Source organism: Delphinus delphis, chromosome 19 (genome assembly GCF_949987515.2).
Source record: "Delphinus delphis chromosome 19, mDelDel1.2, whole genome shotgun sequence".
Lineage (NCBI taxonomy): Eukaryota > Metazoa > Chordata > Mammalia > Artiodactyla > Delphinidae > Delphinus > Delphinus delphis.
Genome location: NC_082701.1, coordinates 20333508 through 20342311, shown reverse-complemented (window position 1 = coordinate 20342311; position 8804 = coordinate 20333508).

Genomic DNA, 8804 nt, shown 5'->3' with positions numbered 1-8804 from the left:
TGGAACAGAATAGAGTCCAGAAATAAATCTGCACACCTACAGTCAATTAATCTTCAGCAAAGGAGGGAAGAATATACAATTGGAAAAAGACAGTCTCTTCAGCAACTGGTGTTAGGAAAGTTGGACAGCTGCATTTTAAATCAATGATGTTAGAACACTCCCTCACACCATACACAAAAATAAACTCAGAAAGACTTAAAGACAGGACTTCCCTGGTTGTCCAGTGGTTAAGAATCCACCTTCCAATGCAGGGGACGTGGGCTCAATCCCTGGTCAAGAAACTAAGATCCCACATGCCGCAGGGCAACTAAGCCTGTGCATTGCAACTACTGAGTCCACAGGCCACAACTAGAGAGCCCACATGCTGCAAGTACAGAGTCCACATGCTCTAGAGCCTGCGTGCCACAACTACAGAACCCATGCACGCTGGAGCCCCCACACCACAACTAGAGAGAAGCCCGAGAAGCCCGTGTGCCACAACGAAGAGCCCGCACATCAAGTGAAAGATCCCGCATGCCGCAACTAACACAGGATGTGGCCAAAAATAAATAAATAAACAAATAATTTTTTTAAAAAGATTTAAATATAAGATGTGACACCATAAAACCCCTAGAAGAGAACATAGGCAAAACATTCTCTGACATAAATCGTAGCAATGTTTTCTTAGGTCACTCTCCCAAGGCAATAGAAATAAAAGCAAAAATAAACAAATGGGACCTAATCAAACTTATAAGCTTTTGCACATCAAAGGAAACTATAAACAGAACGAAAAGACAACCTATGGAATGGGAGAAAATATTTGCAAATGATGCGACATACAAGGGTTTAATTTCCAAAATATACATACAGCTCATACAACTCAATAATAAAAAAAAAAAATCAAAAAATGGGCAGAAAACCTACACAGACGTTTCTCCAAAGAAGACATACAGATGGCCAATAGGCACATGAAAAGATGCTCAACATCACTAATTACTAGAGAAATGCAAATCAAAACTGCAGTGAAGTATCACCTCACACAGTCAGAATGGCCATCATCAAAAAGTCTACAAATAATAAATGCTGGAGAAGGTGTGGAAAAAAGGGAATCCTGCTACAACGTTGGTGGGAATGTAAATTGGTGCAGCCACTATGGACAAGAGTATGGAGGTTCCTTAACAAACTAAAAACAGAGTTACCACATGATCCAACAATCCCACTCCTGGGCATATAGCTAGAAATGATGAAAACTCTAATTCGAAAAGATACATGCACTTCAATGTTCATAGCAGCACTACTTATAATAGTCAAGACATGGAAACAACCCAAGTGTCCATCAACAGATGAATGGATAAAGAACATGTGATATATATATGATGGAATACTACTCAGCCATTAAAAAAGAATGAAATAATGTCATTTGCAGCAAGACGAATGGACCTCAAGATTATGATACTAAGTGAAGTAGTCAGACAGAGAAAGACAAATATCATATGATACCACTTATATGTGGAATCTAAAATATGATACAAATGAACTTATTTACAAAACAGAAACAGGCTCACAGACATAGAAAACAAACTTATGGTTACCAAAGGGGAAAGGTGGGGAGGAATAAATTAGTAGTCTGGGATTAGCAGATACAAACTACTATATATAAACTACATAAAAAACCAGGTCCTACTGTATAGCACAGGGAACTATATTAAATATACTGTAATAAACTATAATGGAAAAGAATATGAAAAAGAGTATATAGATATAGATATATCTGAATCACTTTGCTGTACACCAGAAACTAACACAACACTGTAAATCAACTATACTTCAATTAAAAAAAAAACTAAAACTGAAAAAATATCTAGAAATTATAGCATAGCCTGTTATTTAGAAATAAGGAGATCGATTGTTTCAAGATGGCAGAGTAGAAGGATGTGCTCTCACTCCCTCTCGCAAGAGCACCAGAATCACAAATAACTGCTGAACAATCATCGACAGGAAGACACTGGAACTCACCAAAAAAGATACCCCACATCCAAAGACAAAGGAGAAGCCACAGTGAGACGGTAGGAGGGGCGCAATCACAATAAAATCAAATCCCATAACTGCTGGGTACATGACTCACAAACTGGAGAACACTTATACCACAGAAGTCCACCCACTGGAGTGAAGGTTCTGAGCCCCACATCAGGCTTCCCAACCTGGGGGTCAGGCAACAGGAGGAGGAATTCCTAGAGAATCACACTTTAAAGTCTAGTGGGATTTGATTGCAGGACATCGACAGGACTGGGGAAAACAGAGACTCCACTCCTGGAGGAACACACAAAGTAGTGTGTGCATCGGGACCCAGCAGAAGGAGCAGTGACCCCATAGGATGCTGAACCAGATCTACCTGCTAGTATTGGAGGGTCTCCTGCAGAGGTGAGGGCTGGCTGTGTCTCACCATGAGGACAAGGACACAGGCAACAGAAGTTCTGGGAAGTACTCCTTGGCATGAGCCCTCCCAGAGCCTGCCATTAGCCCCACCAAAGAGCCCTGGTAGCTTCCAGTGTTGGGTTGCCTCAGGTCAAACAACCAACAGGGAGGGAACCCAGCCCCAACCATCAGCAGACAAGCGGATTAAAGCCCCACCAGAGCAACAGCCAGCTCTACCCACCACCAGTCCCTCCCAACAGGAAACTTGCACAAACCTCTTAGACAGCTTCATCCACCAGAGGGCACACAGCAGAAGCAAGAAGAACTACAATCCTGCACTCTGGAACAAACACCACATTCACAGAAAGATAGACAAGATGAAAAGGCAGAGGGCTATGTACCAGATGAAGGAACAAGATAAAACCCCAGAAAAACAACTAAATGAAGTGGAGATAGGCAACCTTCCAGAAAAAGAATTCAGAATAATGATAGTGAAGATGATCCAGGACCTCGGGAAAAGAATGGAGGCAAAGATTGAGAAGATGCAAGAAATGTTTAACAAAGACCTAGAAGAATTAAAGAACAAACAAACAGAGATGAACAATACAATAACTGAAAAGAAAAATATGCTAGAAGAATCAATAGCAGAATGACTGAGGCAGAAGAACGGATAAGTGACCTGGAAGACAGAATGGTGGAATTCACTGCTGCGGAACAGAATAAAGAAAAAAGAATGAAAAGAAATGAAGACAGCCTAAGAGACCTCTCGGACAACATCAAATGCACCAACATTTGCATTAAAGGGGTTCCAGAGGGAGAAGAGAGAGAGAAAGGACCCAAGAAAATATTTGAAGAGATTATAGTCGAAAACTTCCCTAACATGGGAAAGGAAATAGCCACCCAAGTCCAGGAAGCACAGAGAGTCCCAGGCAGGATAAACCCAAGGAGAAACATGCCAAGACACATAGTAATCAAACTGACAAAAATTAAAGACAAAGAAAAATTATTGAAAGCAAAAAGGGAAAAATGACAAATAACATACAAGTGAACTCCCATAAGGTTAACAGCTGATTTCTCAGCAGAAACTCTAAGAGCCAGAAGCGGGTGGCATGACATATTTAAAGTGATGAAAGGGAAGAAATTACAACCAAGATTACTCTACCTGGCAAGGATCTCATTCAGGTTTGATGGAGAAATCAAAAGCTTTACAGACAAGCAAAAGCTAAGAGAATTCAGCACCACCAAACCAGCTCCACAACAAATGCTAAAGGAACTTCTCTAAGCGGGAAACACAAGAGAAGAAAATGATGTACAAAAAAACCCCCATAACAATTAAGAAAATGGTAATAGGAACATACATATCGATAATTACCTTAAATGGGAATGGATTACATGCTCCAACCAAAAGACACAGGCTTACTGAATTGGATACAAAAACAAGACCCATATATATGCTGTCTACGAGAGACCTACTTCAGACGTAGGGACACATACAGACTGAAAGTAAGGGGATGGAAAAAGGTATTCCGTGCAAATGGAAATCAAAAGAAAGCTAGAGTAGCAATACTCATATCAGATAAAACAGACTTTAAAATAAAGAATGATACAAGAGACAAGGAAGGACACTACATAATGATGAAGGGATCAATCCTAGAAGAACATATAACAATTATAAATATATATGCACCCAACATAGGAACACCTCAATACATAAGGCAACTGCTAACATCTATAAAAGAGGAAATCCACAGTAACACAATAACAGTGGGGGACTTTAACATCTCACTTACACCAATGGACAGATCATCCAAACAGAAAATTAGTAAGGAAACACAAGCTTTAAATGACACAATAGACCAGATAAATTTAATTGATATTTATAGGACATTCCACCCCAAAACAGCAGATTACACCTTCTTCTCAAGTGTGCACAGAACATTCTCCAGGATAGATCACATCTTGGGTCACAAATCAAGCCTCGTAAATTTAAGAAAATTGAAATCATATCAAACATTTTTTCTGACCACAATGCTATAAGACTAGAAATCAATTACAGTAGAAGAAACGTAAAAAACACAAACACATGGAGGCTAAACAATACATTACTAAATAACCAAGAGATCACTGAAGAAATCAAAGAAGAAGTCAAAAAATACCTAGAGACAAATGACAATGAAAACATGATGATCCAAAACCTATGGGATGCAGCAAAAGCAGTTTTAAGAGGGAAGTTTATAGCAATACAAGCCTACCTCAAGAAACAAGAAAAATCTCAAATAAACAATCTAACCTTACACCTAAAGGAACTAGAGAAAGAAGAACAAACAAAATGCAAGTTAGTAGAAGGAAAGAAATCATAAAGATCAGAGCAGAAATAAATGAAATAGAAACAAAAGAAACAATAGCAAAGATCAATAAAACTAAAAGCTGGTTCTTTGAGAAGATAAACAAAATTGATAAACCATTAGCCAGACTCATCAAGAAAAAGAGGGAGAGGACTTGCATCAATAAATTAGAAATGAAAAAGGAGAAGTTACAACAGACACTGCAGAAATACAAAGCATCCTAAGAGACTACTACAAGCAACTCTATGCCAATAAAATGGACAACCTGGAAGATATGGACAAATTCTTGGAAAGGTATAACCTTCCAAGACTGAACCAGGAAGAAATAGAAAATATGAACAGACCAATCACAAGTAATGGAACTGAAACTATGATTAAAAATCTTCCAACAAACAAAAGTCCAGGACCAGATGGCTTCACAGGTGAATTCTACCAAACATTTAGAGAAGAGCTAACACCCATCCTTCTCAAACTTTTCCAAAAAATTGCAGAGGAAGGAACTCTCCCAAACTCATTCTATGAGGCCACCATCACCCTGATAACAAAACCAGACAAATGTACTACAAAAAAAAAAAAATTACAGACCAATATCACTGATGAATATAGATGCAAAAATCCTCAACAAAATACTAGCAAACAGAATCCAACAACACATTAAAAGGGTCATATAAAATGATCATGTGGGATTTATCCCAGGGATGCAAGGATTCTTCAATATACACAAATCAATCAATGTGATTAACCATATTAACAAATTGAAGAATAAAAACCATATGATCATCTCAATAGATGCAGAAAAAGCTTTTGACAAAATTCAACACCCATTTATGATAAAAACTCTCCAGTGAGTGGGCATAGAGGGAACCTACCTCAATATAATAAAGGCCACACAGGACAAACCCACAGCAAACATCATTCTCAATGGTGAAAAGCTGAAAGCATTTCCTCTAAGATCAGGAACAAGACAAGGATGTCCATTCTCACCATTATTATTCAACATAGTTTTGGAAGTCCTAGCCACAGCAATCAGAGAAGAAAAAGAAATAAAAGGAATACAAATTGGAAAAGAAGAAGTAAAACTGTCACTGTTTGCAGACGACATGATACTATACATAGAGAATCCTAAAGATGTTACCAGAAAACTACTAGAGTCAATCAATGAATTTGGTAAAGTAGCAGGATACAAAATTAATGCACAGAAATCTCTTGCATTCCTATACACTAATGATGAAAAATCTGAAAGAGAAATTAAGGAAACATTCCCATTTACCACTGCAACAAAAAGAATAAAATACCTAGGAATAAACCTACCTAGGGAGACAAAAGACCTGTATGCAGAAAACTATAAGACACTGATGAAAGAAATTAAGGATGATAAAAACAGATGGAGAGATATACCATGTTCTTGGATTAGAAGAATCAATATTGTGAAAATGACTATACTACCCAAAGCAATCTACAGATTCAATGCAATCCCTATCAAATTACCAATGGCATTTTTTACAGAACTGGAACAAAAAATCTTAAAATTTGTATGGAGACACAAAGACCCTGAGTAGCCAAAGCGGTCTTGAGGGAAAAAAACGGAGCTGAAGGAATCAGACTCCCTGACTTCAGCCTATACTAGAAATCTACAGTAATCAAGACAGTATGGTACTGGCACAAAAACAGAAATATAGATCAATGGAACAGGATAGAAAGCCCAGAGATAAACCCACACACCTATGGTCAACTAATCTATGACAAAGGAGGCAAAGATATATAATGGAGAAAAGACAGTCTCTTCAATAAGTGGTGCTGGGAAAACTGGACAGCTACATGTAAAAGAATGAAATTAGAACACTCCCTAACACCATACACAAAAATAAACTCAAAATGGATTAGAGACCTAAATGTAAGACTGGACACTATAAAACTCTTAGAGGAAAACACAGGAAGAACACTCTTTGACATAAATCACAGCAAGATCTTTTTTGATCCACCTGCTAGAGTAATGGAAATAAAAACAAAAATAAACAAATGGGACCTAATGAAACTTAAAAGCTTTTGCACAGCAAAGGAAACTATAAACAAGACAAAAAGACAACCCTCAGAATGGGAGAAAATATTTGCAAATGGATCAACGAACAAAGGATTAATCTCCAAAATATATAAACAGCTCATGCAGCTCAATATTAAAAAAACAAACAACCCAATCCAAAAACGGGCAGAAGACCTAAACAGACGTTTCTCCAAAGAAGACATACAGATGGCCAAGAAGCACATGAAAAGCTGCCCCATATCACTAATCATTAGAGAAATGCAAATCAAAACTACAGTGAGGTATCACCTCAAACCGGTTAGAATGGACATCATCAGAAAATCTACAAACAACAAATGCTGGAGAGGGTGTGGAGAAAAGGGAACCCTCTTGCACTGTTGGTGGGAATGTAAACTGATACAGCCACTATGGAGAACAGTATGGAGGTTCCTTAAAAAACTAAAAATAGAATTACCATATGACCCAGCAATCCCACTACTGGGCATATACCCAGAGAAAACCATAATTGAAAAAGACACATGCACCCCAATGTTCATTGCTGCACTATTTACAATAGCCAGCTCATGGAAGCAACCTAAATGCCCATTGACAGACGAATGGGTAAAGAAGATGTGGTACATATATACAATGGAATATTACTCAGCCATAAAAAGGAATGAAATTGGGTCATTTGTAGAGACGTGGATGAATCTAGAGACTGTCATACAGAGTGAAGTAAGTCAGAAAGAGAAAAACAAATATCGTATATTAACGCATGTATGTGGAACCTAGAAAAATGGTACTGATGAACTAGTTTGCAGGGCAGAAATTGAGACACAGATGTAAAGAACAAACGTATGGACACCAAGGGGGGAAAGCGGTGGGGGTGAGGGATGATGAATTGGGACATTGAGATTCACATACACACACTAATATGTATAAAATGGATAACTAACAAGAACCTGCTATATAAAAAAATAAAATAATATTCAAGAAAAAGAAAAAGGAAAGAAGGAGACAAATGATAAAAGTAAGAACTAAGACTTGAAAGTAGGAGGTAAGTATGGAGGTGTGTGACACCTGGGGATGTCAACCTGGGAATGGCTCTTTTTCATAAAAATCTAATTATGTTCTACAGACATAACTTTGATTTTTTTTTGTTTTGTTTTCTTATGTTTTGTTTTGTTTGGACCACGCTGCATGGCTTACGGGATCTTAGTTCCCCAACCAGGGATTGAACCCGGGCCCCGGCAGTGAAAGCGCCGAGTCCTAACCACTGGACCGCCAGGGAATTCCCATAACTTTGATTTTTTAATCAAAATTTTAAAATATAGAAGGCATCCACCGCAAGTGAGAAGTGCAGTACACCTCAATAGCCAAGTAGGGTGGATTCATGCGGTGCAGGGCAGGGGGTGGGGAGAAGCACCACAGTGGGTTGAGACGGGAAGGCCAAGCATCCCAGGAGAGAGGGAACAGCACAGGTGGTTGAACAGAGGGGTCCTGACGGCCTCCTTATTCTTGATCTGTACCACATTCTCGTTAGAAAGGTCATTAGGTAGAAGTGAGGGTGGGGGAGATGGACAGCAAGGGACTCCAGTTAGTAGGTTGGGCCCAGTTCTAGGGAGTGAGGAAATCTGATGGCGGCGGTGGTCGTGGGGATGAAGAGGAAGCAGGGGTGACAGATATTTCTAGGGGACTCGCTGGCACATGATTCACTGGCTGAGGGGAACGAGGAAGAGGAGGGAGTTGATGGGAGTGACGAGGGGGAGCAGGTTGGAAGAAGAAAGATTCAGTCCTAACCGTGGATACCACCCCCAAGGCAGCAGGCTCTCCCTCCACCATCCAACACTAAAATCATTGTGTGCAAAGGTGAGGCTCCGAGGGGTAGAGTGAGGAGCTCAAGCTTGGGAGTCTTGGGTTAAAATACCTAAAAAGATAGAGCCGTATGAAAGAAAGGCATGGACTTTGCAGCTGGACAGACCTGAGCCACCGTTGTGCCACTTCATGTCTGTGTGACATTAAGCACCAAGATGAACCTGACCACG